Source organism: Lithobates pipiens, unplaced genomic scaffold (assembly GCF_037356315.1).
Source record: "Lithobates pipiens isolate NorthernLeopardFrog02 unplaced genomic scaffold, aLitPip1_a1.2 Scaffold_8, whole genome shotgun sequence".
Classification (NCBI taxonomy): domain Eukaryota; kingdom Metazoa; phylum Chordata; class Amphibia; order Anura; family Ranidae; genus Lithobates; species Lithobates pipiens.
In genome coordinates this window covers 9,313,208-9,328,978 of record NW_027507903.1, presented here as the reverse complement: position 1 = coordinate 9,328,978, position 15,771 = coordinate 9,313,208, and the positions used below count along the sequence as shown (strand labels likewise).

Below are 15,771 nucleotides of genomic sequence, written 5' to 3'. Positions count from 1 at the left end.
GGGTATCCACTGCATATAAATCATCAATCATGTTGTCCAGCAATGTAGATCCACATCAATGCCCAACGACCCACCAAAGGAAAAAAAATCAGACGACTGCTCGCCCACTTCTGACAGCTGATATAAAGGGGCTGGGTCTACCTACCAGGTGAGTGAGTGAAATATTTGTATAGCGCACAACGCGAACTGAATCGCCTCAAGGTGCTGTGAAGAGCTTAGTTGTCCATCTTCTAGAAGAGGAAGGTCTTGAGTTTTTTGCTAAAAGCCTGACCGTATTTGAACATATTTAGTCAATGGCGTCACTTGGATGAAAATTTACTCAAATGAGGTTCAGGTTCACTACTCCTGTTCACCGAACCCTTGTGGAACCAAACCCAAGTGTGTTCTGCTCATCGATAACACAGAGAGACCTTCTCCCAGACAAATTACATTTTGATATCAGTTGTTTGAGAAGCAAGTGAGACACAAACTCTCTGTTTTGTTAAATTTGATGAATGTGTTTTTATCAGAAATCGCATCTCTCAATAAATAAAACTATCAAGTATAAAAAAAAAAAAAGGATGTGTTTCAGTTATGCTGAGCTTTCAAACTACGAGCGAAACACGCGATATGGTAATGTCCTTAAATTCAGTGAGAGGATGCTATTCATACACTTGAACGAGATAAATGACTTTCATATACATAAAATGTTAAACTGACCCAATTCATCCGAGAGATATTTGTCGACTCGTTTATTTACTGCTGACGTTCTGGAAGAATTAACCCGGGCTCAATTAATTAGGAGTTCTTAAAGGCTTGTTTTACATGAATTAATTAATTGAGGCCAGGTTAATTCAATAATGAAATGGATCATGTTGGAAGGTGCGCAGTATGAGAATCGGGGTATATTAAAGTAGATCTAGCATCAGATATACTGTATACCAGAGGTCTCCAAAATGTGGCCCTGGGGCCGGATGTGGCCCTTTGCTTGCCTTTACCTGGCCCTCGGGGCACAATTCCATTCACTGAAACCAACAATGGGGCATAATTCCTGTCCCTGACACAAACAGTGGAGCACTATCAAAAAAGGCACAATATCTTCAATTGACACAAAGACTGGGTTACTATTCCTTCCACTGACACCAACAATGGAGCAGAATTATTTCCATTGAAATCAACAATGGGGCACTATTCCTCCCATTGACACCAAAGATGGGGCAGAATTCTTTCCATTGACACCAACAATGGGGCCCTATTCCTCCCACTGACACCAAAGATAGGGCATGGTTTACTCCCACTGGACACCAGGACATTTTCTACTGCCACCGGCCCTAGTCCGGCCCTTCTAAAGTCTGAAGGACAGTAAACTAGCCCTTTGCTTAGAATATTTGGAGACTCCTGCTGTATACCGTATTTTTTTATTTTAGCCCAAACTGGCCCCAGACACACCCCCCAACCGCCTCCTCAACCCCAACTCCTCTAAGCCCTTGTACACACGGTCGGACATTCCGACAACAAAATCCAACAGATTTTGTCCGAAACTGGTGTTGCATACACACGGTCGGACAAAGTTGTCCGAAAATCCAATCATTCGGAACGTGAGGACGTTATTTAGTTACGACGGGAGTACGTTCAGGCTAGTAGCCAATAGCTTTGGTCTTGGAATTTGATCTGAGCATGTGTGGCACTTTGTCCGATCGGAATTCTCTACAAACGATCGGACAAAGTGCGATCGGATCATGTTGTCGGAAATTTTTTATAGCCAAGCTCTCAAACTTTGTCCGTCGGATATTCCGCACATGGTCGGATTATCCGACAACGCGGTCCAATCGGACATTTTCCGTCTGAATATCCGACCGTGTGTACAAGGGCTAACATGTATTTTTAGATATATATATATATATATATAAAACCTTTTTTACAATGTCTTCTAGACAGCCACATAATGTACGAGGTCCCCTTCAGTAGTGATGAGCTTGGGTTCAGGCCAAACCCAAGTTTACCTGAACCCAGAAGTCAGTTGTCATTCTTTGACCAATGAGTTGCAGGTGGGAGATCCCCCGCTCTGCAGCTAATGTACATAAAAGGATGGGGATGAACATGGCAACTGGCCATATAAGGACAATTTCATTGAATTCCCCCACCCACAGCTTATTGGCAAAGACAGCTAACTTCAAGGTTCCATCCGAACCCAAACTCATCCCTACTCTTCACTCTTTGAGCCAAACCCAAGGTCATTCCTACTCGCCTCTCTTCAAACCAAACCCAAGCCCATCCCTACTCTTCATTCTTTGAACTGAACCAAAGTTCATCTCAACTTGTCACTCTTCGAACAGAACCCAAGCTCGTCCATAACTGCTTATTCTTGAATGTATCCCAAAAATGAATCCATGCTCTTCAGTCTTCAAATGAACCCAAGTTCATCCCTACTCTTCAATCTTCGAACTGAACCCAAGATTCTCCCTGCTTTTCACTCTTTGAACTGAACCAAAGCTCATCTTTACTCTTCATTCTTCAAACCAATCCCAAGCTCATCCCTACTCTTTACTGTTCAAAATAAACCAAAACTTATCTCTGCTCTTGATTCTTCAAACCACGACAAAGTTAATTAATTCTCTTTACTCTTTGAACCATACCCAAGCTCATCCCTACTCTTCACATTTTGAACCAAATCCAAGTTTATCCCTACTCTTTACTCTTGGAAACAAGGCCATGCTCATCCCTGCTCTCTACTCTTTTAACCAAACCAAAGCTTATCACTACTCTTCATTCTTCAAACCAAACCCAAGCTCATCTCTGCTGTTCAAATTTCAAACCAAGTTCAAGCCCATCCCCACTTTTTATTTTTCGAACCAAACCCAAGCTCATCCCTACTCTTTACTGTTCAAAATAACCAAGGATCATCTCTGCTCTTGATTCTTCAAACCAAGACAAAGACAAAGTTCATTCATAATCTTTCGAGCCATACCCAAGCTCATCCCTACTCTTCACTTTTTGAACCAAATCCAAGTTTATCACTACTCTTTCCTGCTCTCCACTCTTTGAACCAAACCCAAGCTCATCACTACTCTTCACTCTTCAAACCAAACCCAAGCTCACCTGTGCTGTTCAAATTTCAAACCAAGTTCAAGCCCATCCCTACTTTTTATTCTTCAAGCCCAACCAAAGCTCATCCCTACTGTTCACATTAACCAAATCCAAGTTTATCCCTACTCTTTACTCTTGGAAACAAGGCCATGCTCATCGCTGCTCTCCACTCTTTGAACCAAACCCAAGCTCATCCATATTCTTCACTTTTTGAACCAAATCCAAGTTTATCCCTACTGTTTACTCTTGGAAACAAGGCCATGCTCAACCCTGGTCTCCACTCTTTGACCCAAACCCAAGCTCATCCCTACTCTTCACTCCTCAAACCAAACTCAAGTTCATCTCTTCTGTTCAAATTGCAAACCAAGCTCAAGCCCACCCCAACTTTTCCTTTTTAACCAAACCCAAGCTCATCCCTACTCTTTACTCTTGGAAACAAACCTATGCTTATCTCTGCTCTCCACTCTTTGAACCAAACCCAAGCTCATCCCTACTCTTCACTCCTCAAACCAAACCCAGGCTCATCTCTGCTGTTCAAATTGCAAACAAAGCTCAAGCCCATCCCCACTTTTTATTTTTCAAACCAAACCCAAGCTCATCCCTACTCTTTAGTCTTGGAAACAAACCTATGCTCATCCCTGCTCATCACTCTTGGAACCGGACCCAAGCTCAACCCTATTCTTCACTTTTTGAACCAAATCCCAAGCTTATTCCTATTCTTCACTCTTGGAAACAAACCCATGCTCATCCACGCTCTTCACTCTTGGAACCGAAACCCAAGCTCATCCCCACTTTTAGATACATCAACTTCAATACAACCAGCCTGCCTACAGATGGATCAAAATGCGGACGGTTCATTCCGTCTATGGCTTAACTGCCTCACCTTTCTCTGCGTTCCTCTTGCCAGTGCTTGTCTCGGAAAAGTGCTGGGAGCAGGAGACATGCAGTGATTAGGAAAGCAGCCATCTCCTTGCTAGCTGCAGTTTTCATGCACTGGGGTAGGGTGTCCCATCTGGCATCTAGCGTTACAGGTCACCTAGGAAGATGAGGCTAAGTACTACCTATATGTACATTGTCCAATTGGGAATTAAATACTGTAAAACAATAGCGATACTTCTTTTTTAAAGCACTGAAACATTTGATGTTTTTATAAACTCAGTTCATCTCAGTGTTTGTGTCATTCAGTTGTCCCCCTGCGTTACCTTGAAGTCTGATGGATGATCCCTATAGTAACTGACACATTCGACTAACTATGCACATAGCCAAGATCTAGATTCCTGACATCGAACTATTAACGTTTCGTCTCAAAAGAATAGAAAGTGTCAAGAGGCCTATAAATCAAAGACGTGTCATCGCCTGTATTGTATAGTGAAGAGTAATATCTACAAACAATATGATCTATCCATATTGCTACCTCTCCAAGAGGCCTATAACCAAGTAGAGTATATCCATCTCATCTCCGGAAGGTTCTACCCCCTTCGCGACCAGGCCGTGTTTTTGCTATTCGGCATTGCGATACATTAAAGAGGAACTGCAGTCAGCTCACATCATTTGTAATAAAAAACACTTTGCATATTATTTTATATATATAATGTTATTCTGTACATTGCAAATATGCTGCAGAAATCTCCCCCGACTGAGTCTGGCTGCAGCCATTTTAACTGTGGGCAGCTGAAGCTGCTGCATGTTCACTTCCTGGATCTAAACAGACACACAGAGGCACACCTCCAGCTCTGCAGCTCTCAATGGTCTTCTTATGACTCATCCCCCCTCCCTTCCTGGCAAACTCTCAATAGAGAGAGAGAGAGATAGAGCTGTGCATGATGTTCTAAGCCTAGGCTAATGACCAGACAAGAAACAGGAAGTGGGCTGTATAAGGGATTTACTGGCAGAAAAAAAAATGTTTTACTATCCAAAGTTATAACAACAACAAGGGCAGAAGATTTAATAGATGGAAAGATGAAAGAAATGACTGAAGTTCCACTTTAACTGGTAATTGTGCGGTCATGCAACACTGTACCCAAATTCAATTTCTATAATTTTTTTCACATAAATAGAGCTTTCTTTTGGTGGGGTTTGATCACCACTTTTTTTATTACTTTATATAAATGAGAAAAGACCGACTTTTATATATTTTTTCCTTTTTGCTATAAAACATCCTATAAACAAAAAATAAATCTAATTTCTTCATAAATTTAGGCCAAAAATGTATTCTGCTACTGAATTTTTATGTATTTATTGTTATTTAATTCATTTATTGATTTTTTTTTAAATGTATTTTATTTATTTATTAGTAATGGTGGCATTCAGCAAATTACAGTGGGACTGCGTGGCTGGAAAAACTTTCTATCGGAAATTTCCGATCGTGTGTACGCAATTCCGACGCGCAAAAACTCACGCATGCTCAGATTCGAACTACGAGACGGAAGCTATTGGCTACTGGCTATTGAACTTCCTTTTTCTAGTCCCGTCGCACATGTTGTACGTCACTGCATTCTTGGCGGTTGGAATTTGGTGTGACCGTGTGTAGGTAAGACAGTTGAGTGGAATCCCGTTGGGAAAACCATCAGACCTTTTTCCGACCAAAACTCAGATCGTGTGTATGCGGCATTACAGGTTTTCTTCTAAGATTGCCCTGTATTTGGCTCCATCCATCTTCCCATCAACTCTGACCAGCTTCCCTGTCCCTGCTGAAGAAAAGCATCCCCACCACATGATGCTGCCACCACCATGTCTCACAGTGGGGATGGTATGTTCAGGGTGATGTACAGTGTTAGTTTTCCACCACACATAGCGTTTCGCTTTTAGGCTAAAAAGTTGAATTTTGGTCTCCTCTGACCAGATCACCTTCTTCCACATGTTTGCTGTGTCCCCCACATGGCTTCTCACAAACTGCAAACAGGACTTCTTATGACTTTCTTTCAACAATGACTTTCTTCTTGTCACTCTTCCATAAAGGTCAGATTTGTGGAGAGCACGACTAAGCCCTCGTATACACATGGTCGGAAATTCCGACGGAAAATGTCCGATCGGACCGTGTTGTTGGATAATCCGACCGTGTATGGGCTCCATCTGACTTTTCCGTCGGAATGTCCGACCAACAAAGTTTGAGAGCTTTATATAAAAAATGTCCGACAACATGATCCGATCAGACTTTGTAGAGAATTCCGATCGGACAAAGTGCCACGCATGCTCAGATCAAATTATGAGACCAAAGCTATTGGCTACTAGCCTGAATGTAGTTCCGTCGTAACGAACGAACGTCATCACGTTCCGAACGATTTTCCGACAACTTTGTCTGACCATGTGTATGCAACACCAGTTTCGGACAAAATCCGTCGGACTTTTTTGTCAGAATGTCTGGCCGTGTGTACAAGGGCTAACAGCAGCCTGTGTTGGAGGTAGAGGGGATAGCTGCTAATTTGAGACTCTATATGAGAAGTCCAAATCCTTTCAGGCTCTCAGCCAAGCACACACTGAGGCCTAATAACAGCACTTCCATACACTGGCTTCCTCCCTGGGGCAGCAGCCCCAGGAGAAAAGACACTGAGCAAGCCTCCAAAATATTACATTTTCTTCCTCGGCCACTTTCTCAGTGGGTAGCTGTCACAGGGGTCTGGGGTCAGGCTTGGAGGCCGGTAGCAATTGCAGTAGCCATGCTCTCACCAACCAAAAGGATAGGTATGCAAGCAGGTCACCCTAGCAGATGACAGGCATACCTGAGGTGAAGGGTCTAAGCCAGTGATTCTCAACCAGGGTTCCGTGGAACCCTAGTGTTCTTCCAGAGGTTGTAGGGGTTCCTTCAGCATTGAGCAATTTCTGTCTCTCAGATAAGTTCCCACCGACACCATTGATCTTTTTAGCTATCTGTAAGGAGGTAATTCTTCCCAATGACCACAAGTGTAAGGACCATTCTTCCCACTGACCATCACACTAATGTATCATGAGTTGTAGATTTCAAATTTTTAGCAGGGGTTCCCCCTGAGATCGGAGAACTATTTCAAGGGTTCCTCTGTGTTGAACAGGTTGAAAAAAGGCTGCTCTAAGCATTAACTGACATTCACCAAAGCTCCTGATGGTGGAGATGAGTTTTCTGTGCGTTGGTACCAGGTCGCGGTCCTCAGGATTACCCAACTGGGAGGTGAGCAAACTGGGGTCCAGTAGCAGCTATAGCAGGCAGGGATCAAGCGGAAGTGTAGTCAATAAACAAGCAAAAGGTCAGTAATAAGTAATTGTAGATTGGGATCAAGCAGAAGCGTAGTCAAGCAACAAGCCAAAGTTTGGTAATGAGTGGCAGCGGAGATACTGGCGCCAGCAGCAGTGACACAAGTAAATTATTAGCTGGAGAGAGCACAATAACCTGGCAAACAGGAGGTGCAAAGGCATGGCTTAAATAGGAAGTTAATGGGAGGAGCAAATAGTTCAAGGTTCACAAGAAGCAAGGTACAAGGCAAGGTTGTCCAACAGCTCAAACAGGGAGTTGTCCAGCATCTCAGAAGGCACCAGACGCAGCAGAGGTCCTGGGTTCAGATTCGGTCCCTGACAGTGACGCTCCTACTTTATTCCCTGATAGCTTCTCCCAGAGACAGGCAGGAGCACACAACCACCAAGCTTGGGGAACCCTGGCCAGACTTAGAAACCACTGCTCCACTCCACAACATAGCCAAAAATGAAATGTAGCCTAACTAGAGCAGGGGGCTACAACTATAAGGTATATTTCCATATAAATCTAATATAGAGAGCGGCATCTCTTCAAAATGACCTTAGACAGGATGTGACAGTCCGTCCGTGCACCATTCAATATTAAGTTATGAGGAAAATTAGTAGTATTTGTTAGCTTTAATAAGATGCCGAGAGCCCATCTCATATGCAGAAAGGGTTTTCCAGGAAGGATTACTCCAAGAATGGAAATACTGTTAATCCACATAGGGAACATTCAAAGTGATCCAAAGCTCCCCCAATGGATTTATCCCAGATGGAATCCACATGCACTGAGGACCACCATTTATGTGACCACACAGAAGTTGCATTATAGAGAAATTGGTAAATCTGTATTGGATCCAGCCAGAGTATAGCATCCAGAGATGGGTCGCTATGGAGTTAGGGAGGATATCATAAAGCAAGGTGGTAACAAAACTATCAACCTTTTATAGTCTCCTGGGAGTACTTGACACTCCAAATGCTTATACATCTCTAGCCGGATTTAGCCTATAATATGCAATGTCAAGTATGTACTGTATCCTCCAGAGGCTTTACACGAACCACCAAGATACAACAAAGATCCCGTCTTTGGGGTCAGTTGAAAAATGGAACACGGTTTTTGGTGTTGATAGAAGAAATGGTGCCCCATTGTTGGTGTCACGGGAGGAATAGTGGCTCTTCATTGGTATCATAGGAAGCAATAGGGCCTCACTACTGGTGTCAGTTGGAGGAATAGTGACCCATGGTTAGTGTCAGTGGGAGGAAGAGTGCCACATTGTTAATGTCTGTGGGAGGAATAGTGTCTTGTTGTTGGTCTCAGTGGGAGGAATAATGTCTTGTCGTTGGTGCCAGTGGGAGAAATAGTGCTCCATCATTGGTGTCAGTAGGAGGAACAGTGTCCACATTATTGGTGCCAGTGGGAGGAATAGGGTCTGCATCATTCATGTCACAGGGAGAAATAGTGTCCATCAGTTGGTATCAGTGGAAGGAATAGTGCCTTATCACTAATATAAGTGGAAAGAATAGTGCCCCCTCATTGGTATCAATAGGAAGAATAGTGCCCCATCATTGGTATCAGTGGGAGGAATAGTGCCCCATCATTGGTATCAGTGGGAGGAATAGTGCCACATTCCTACTGTCAGTTGGAGGAATAGTGCCCTACAGTATGGCCGGTGTCAGTGGAAGGAAGTGTGAGACATTGTTAGTGTGAGTGGGAGGAATAGCGTCTCGTTGTTGGTCTCAATGGGAAGAATAATGCCAATATCTCGTCATTGGTGTCAGTGGGATGAATAGTGCTCAATCACTGGTATCAGTAAGAGGAATAATGGCCATTGTTGGTGTCAGTAGCAGGAATAATGTCCCATTGTTGGAGTCAGTGAGATGAGTCTTGTCTCAATGTTGGACTCAATGAGAGGAATAATGTCTCGTCATTGGTATTAGTGGGAAGAATAGTGTCCCATCATTGGTATCAGTGGGAGGAATAGTGCCCCATCATTGGTATCAGTGGGAGGAATAGTGCCCCATCATTGGTATCAGTGGAAGGAATAGTGCCCCATCATTGGTATCAGTAGGAGGAATAGTACCCCATCATTGGTATCAGTAGGAGGAATAGTGCCCCATCATTGGTATCAGTGGAAGGAATAGTGCCCCATCATTGGTATCAGTAGAAGGAATAGTGCTCCATCATTGGTATCAGTAGAAGGAATAGTGCTCCATCATTGGTATCAGTAGGAGGAATAGTGTCCCATCATTGGTATAAGTAGGAGGAATAGTGTCCCATCATTGGTATAAGTAGGAGGAATAGTGTCCCATCATTGGTATAAGTAGGAGGAATAGTGTCCCATCATTGTTATAAGTAGTAGGAATAGTGTTCCATCATTGGTATAAGTAGGAGGAATAGTGTCCCATCATTGGTATAAGTAGGAGGAATAGTGTCCCATCATTGGTATAAGTAGGAGGAATAGTGTCCCATCATTGGTATAAGTAGGAGGAATAGTGTCCCATCATTGGTATAAGTAGGAGGAATAATATCCCATCATTGGTATCAGGAGGAATGTTTAATGTTTTCTACATTGAAAAGCGTTGGCGCTATATAAATCGTGAATTATAATGTTTAAAAGACCATTTTAAGGCAAGCAGCAAGAGACACTTATGTTAGGGGACAGTGGTCAAGGAGGACTGTCCCCATCACGAATTTGGTTTTCTCTGAATATCTACCGTAATTCCTTGACATATGGAAACAGCAAATCCAAATGAGGATCATGCTAATAAGAATGAATCACATTCACATCAATGAATACACACAGTCGGACATTCCGACAACAAAATCCGTCGGAAAACTTGTGTTGCATATACACGGTCAGACAAAGTTGTCGGAAAATCCGTAACGTGATGATGTAATTTCGTTACGACGGGACTACGTTGCGGCTAGTAGCCAATAGCTTTGGTCTAGGAATTTGATCTGAGCATGCGTGGCACTTTGTCCAATCGGAATTCTCTACACACAATCGGGCAAAGTCCGATCGGACCATGTTGTCGGAAGGTTTTATAGCCCAGCTCTAAAACTTTGTCCGTAGGATATTCAGACGGAAACAGTCCGATGGAGCCCACACACTGTCGGATTATCCGACAACACGGTCCGATCGGACATTTTCCATCGGAATGTCCGACCGTGTGTACAAGGGCTAAGACTATAAAGGTTTTATCGGGAAGAAGAAAGCAGGAAAGACCAAGTTGACCATTATTATTCTGTCTTTGTCCATATACTTATCTGGTGTTGTAAATCATGGACACTGGGCAGGCAGCAATACAAATGTGCTATAACAAGCAAGTGGTACAAAAACTATGAGGAACAGAATTAGGAAGAACCTGAATGTGGTCCCAGCACAATACATAATAGAGATGGAGCATCTTCATTGGTTTCGGAATGCAAATAGGATGCTTGAAGGCACTTTGTATCCACAACTGAAGTACAGTACAATTACAGCCTATAATTATATATCCATTTATTTAACTAGGAGTGCACTGTTGAATGCGATACAGAAATAATTCAGGACAAGGAGACATTGCATACAAAGTTGGTGGCATTTTCTTTCTGCCGATATATTGATTTAATACCTTTTACTCATATGCATTAAAATGCATTCTAAAACACAAAACCTAAAACATATAAAATATACAAAAGCATATCAATACATTAAAAGTGCTCAAAAAAATCTTCCTTTTAAAAGGTACTTTATCAGGATAAATAAAAAAAACATAAGCGCTGCGCTTGAATATAAAACTAATAAATGGAAAATGCAAATCAGTCCACGTGTCTTCAAAACGGCACCAATGAAATGCCTTCACAGTATGAATATGTGCAGAAGTTCTTATTCACTCAGCTCCTCCACAATGTGAATAAACCACCACCATAAGTTTGGATGAACTCATACCAAAAAGTGTTGACCACCTATTACGGTTGGTCAAAAGGGGCTCATAAACCTCATAGGCTCCATCCACGGTTGTTCTTTAGCATACAAAGAGCAGGAGGGATCATCCAACTGTCGCATGGAAACCGATACTCCTCTGGTCTCAGATCGTGGTATCCAGTGGAATGTATCAGCAACGAAATAAACGCACAGTGTAAATCCTTAATATTAGGTTTTATTCAAGTAATGCACTCACATTACACTGAGGCCGCGTACACACGCGGGGACTGTTCGCTCAACTCTGTCCGCTGAACACTGTTTCGGCGGACAGTCCGCTCGTGTGTGGGCTTTCAGCGGACAGTTTCAGCGGACAGTCCGCTCGTGTGTGGGCTTTCAGCGGACAGTTTCAGCGGACAGTCTGCTGAACAAAGTTTTTCGGAAATTCCGAAAAACTGTCCGCTGAAACTTTGTTTCAGCGAACAGTCCCCTCGTGTGTAGGCTTGTTCGTCAAACTAAGTTCCGCGCATGCTCAGAAAGGATTTACATGCCGAAGTTTGCATTGCAGTGTATAGGACGTCGTTTTCTAGTCCCGTCGTACGTGCCGTTCACGTCATCGCGCACGGTTTCAGCGGACTGTTCGTTCGTCGTGTGTGGGCAAGTCCGTCCATGCTAATTTTGAGCGGACTGTCCGCTGAAACTGTTTGACGGACAAAGTTGGGCGAACAGTCCCCGCGTGTGTACGCGGCCTGAAAGAAAAACTTCATCAGCCAAAACAACAGTCTCAATCCAAACACGAAAATAGGAAACAATGCATTTACCCAACCGGTTCCATCGTAATAGGACTTCTTCCGGGGGGGCGTAGGCATTGCTTCCTGTCATTGCTATATATAGTTCCGGTGTCTAATCAAGCCTCGCTCTCATCTCCTACAGAGTGCAACTCTCTAATCTAACCACACTTCGCTTTGATACACCATGATGTTAGAACCAAGCTTCTTTCTGCTTATGCGTCTCATTCCTATTTCAAGTGAGGTGCGCTCAATGGCTCGTAATATCACACGTCTACTCATTCCCGAGCGCAGTTTTTCTCGTTTTTTACTTTATCAGGATAGAAATATGGAAATTGCCATTGCTGGTTTGTTCTTGCCCTGCCTACTCCAGGAATATCATCCTTCACAAAGTCATCTCCTGAAGACGTCCAATTGGACGAAATGCATTGGGATGGAAACTCTGTGCTGACGTCACAACACTCCATTCGTTTGGGTCGGCAGTGGCTTTAAATGTGAGTTTGCAAGTGGTTTTAAGCTTCTTTTATTTGCCGTTTTATATGGAAGCATTTTGGGAATACAGAGAGGAGGTGATTGACGGCTGACATGTGCATCACCTGAGTTGACCCTTACCTGAGATGATGCGCTGTTTGCTACATTCATGGTAGCATGTTCTTCTGGTGAGTGTCCCCTTTATGAATTGGTGGTGTGTGGGGATATACTGTATATCCAAACACTGAAGGATATGGCAGCAGTCTGGATTGATTAGTGGAGAATTTAAACTTGTATGCACTTTTTTTGCCCTGGTGCACTTTTACTTTACATGGGGTTTTCATATGATGCACTGTATAACATATGTGTCAAACACAAGGCCCATGGGCTGAATCTGGCCCTGTGGGCCATTTCATGTGGCCCTCGCCTCACTCCTTCCACTCCAGATCCTGCGCCTCCCCCCCCCCCCCCTTCCCTGTCCCCGCAGTTGGCAGCATAGGGGAGGACAGAACTCCTCCTACAGATCCTATGCCTCTCTGTGCAGCTGTGACACCCCCATGGCCTCCACCTCCCCTGGTCTCTATATTCAGCAGACTCTGCCAACTAACCCCAGACCTCCTCTGGTCCTCCTCCAGACCCTGCAATTTCTGCTTCCCAGCTCTGCTTCAGCAACAGCACAAGGTAAGGGGGGATGCACTGTAATGTAAAGGATGGCGGGGTAACCTTGACTTCTGATGGTGAGGGAGGCTCTTGACATCAGGTGTAGGGGGGTGGGGTGCTCTGGACATTTATTCTTGCATATACAACTGGCCTTTTGAGGGAAACCATAATGGTGATGCGACCCGCGATCAAATTGAGTTGGACACCCCTGCTCTATATTGATGCGCTTTATATAAAATTGGTATTAATATTTTCCTCTGTTCACTGCGCACTTTATATGAATACTGTTAAGTGGTAATTGTATGTACTCTTAATTATCTCGGCATTGCATTTATTTCTACATCCTTCACAAAGTGTTCAGTCATCGGCCAGAAGCAAGTATGTACAAACCAGGAGTCTTGACACCCAGAACATGCCGATTCAGGTCACTGAGAGAGAACAGTCAGGATTACAGCTCTGGAGCCCGCACCTTCAAAGACGAGTCAGTAACAGCAGCTCCTCTATTTCTATCCTCTCTTGTACCCCAGAATAGTAAAGGAGGCTTCCGTTTCTTAGATATGTAATGTCATTACCACAGTCAAACTGACCCAAGTAAACTGAATGATATATGAAAATAGTGAAGGGATCGTTAGGGATAATAAATGGCTTTGCCAGCCAATTTGTCAGCCAATTCAACAGAGCCCCAGATATCAGCAAACATGGGAGGGGTTCTAACTTTTCCCATTCTATCCAAAACGAAAGTGTATAGATACACTTTAACTGTGTGCAAGTGTACCAGTGTACCTAGGATGTGCGGCATCATTCTCGCCTAGGGAGAAAAGCAGAAGTGCTGGCACTTGTTATGTTACAGCCTTATTCCAAAATGGATTAAATTCATTATTTTCCTCAAAATTCTACAAACAATACCTCATAATGACAACGTGAAAGTACTTTGTTTGAAAAATTTGCAAATTTATTAAAACTAAAAAAAACTAAAATAAATCCCATGTACATAAGTATAAAAAAAAATCCCATGTACATAAGTATTCACAGCCTTTGCCAGGTGCCTCCTGTTTCCACTGATCATCCTTGAGATGTTTCTACAACTTGGGTAGAGTCCACCTGTGGTAAATTCTGATGATTGGACATGATTTGGAAAGGCACACACCTGTCTATAGAAGGTCCCACAGGTAACAGTGCATGTCAGAGCACAAACCAAGCCATAAAGTCTAAGGAATTGTCTGTAGACCTCGGAGACGAGATTGTATGGAGGCACAGATCGGGGGAAGGGTACAGAAACATCTCTGCAGCATTGAAGGTCCCAATGAGCACAGTGGCCTCCATCATCCGTAAATGGAAAAAGTTCGGAACCAACAGAACTCTTCCTAGAGCGGACCGCCCGGCCAAACTGAGCGATCGGGGGTGAAGGGCGTTAGTCAGGGAGGTGACCAAGAACCCGATGGTCACTCTGACAGAACTCCAGCATTTCTCTGTGTAGAGTGGAGAACCTTCCAGAACAAACATCTCTGCAGCCCTCCACCAATCAGGCCTGTATGGTAAAGTGGCCAGACAGAAGCCACTCCTCAGTAAAGGGCACATGACAGCCACCTGGAGTTTGCCAAAAGGCACCTGAAGGACTCTCAGACCATGAGAAACAAAATTCTCTGGTCTGATGAAACAGACTAGAAAAACATTATACTAATTGACCTGAATGGCAAGCTTCATGTCTGGAGGAAACCAGGCATCGCTCATCACCTGGCCAATACCATCCCTACAGTGAAGCATGGTGGTGGTAGCATCATACTGTGGAGATGTTTTTTAGGAGCATGAACTGGGAGGCTAATCAGGATCGAGGGAAAGATGAAATCCTTGATGAATACCTGTTCCACAGCATTCTGGACCTCAGACTGGGGGCGAAAGTTCATCTTCCAACAAGACAATGACCCTAAGCACACAGCCAAGATAACAAAGGAGTGACTATGGGACAACTTTGTGAATGTCCTTGAGTGGCCCAGCCAGAGTCCAGACTTGAACCCGATTGAACACTTCTGAAAATGGCTGTGCAACAACCCTCCCCATCCAAACTGATGGAACGTGAGAAGCTGCCCCAAAAATAGATGTACCAAGCTTGTAGCATCATACTCAAAAAGACTTGAGGCTCTAATTGGTGCCAAAGGTGCTTCACCAAATTATTGAGCAAAGGCTGTGATACTTATGTACATGGGATTTTTTTTTTTTTTCGTTTTCTAAAATTGCAAAGATTTCAAACCAACTTCTTTCACGTTGTCACTATGGGAAATTGTTTGTAGAATTTTGAGGAAAATAATAATAATATAATAATAATTATAATAATAATAAAAAATAATAATCCATTTTGGGATAAGACTAACAAAATGTGGAAAAACTGAAGCTCTGTGAATACTTTCCGGATGCACTATACCTTTTTCACTATTTGTCTATACAATATGGCTCCTGTTCTCAGAACTTCTACAGCAAAAAAAAAAAAAGTCCAGGCTTGGCATCTCGCCAGATAACATTCTTCAGTTGCCATTTTCAGAAAAATCATTCAAATCTGGTTCATTACATCACTGTGGAGGTTTGGAATAGTCCTTGTACAGCAAGACAAGTGTGACGGTGAGGAGTGTGCTCCCTGGGCTGTGTCTATTTGAGAACGTCAATTTATCACACCTCCGGTGTCA

The 15,771-nt window shown here is 43.3% G+C and overlaps 1 protein-coding gene across 4 annotated transcripts in view; it reads right to left on the bottom strand.

Annotated features, from left to right (window-relative positions):
- Positions 1-15,771, bottom strand: part of LOC143962650 (multiple epidermal growth factor-like domains protein 11) — a 981,904-nt gene that overhangs the window by 893,421 nt on the left and 72,712 nt on the right. The window lies entirely within an intron of this gene.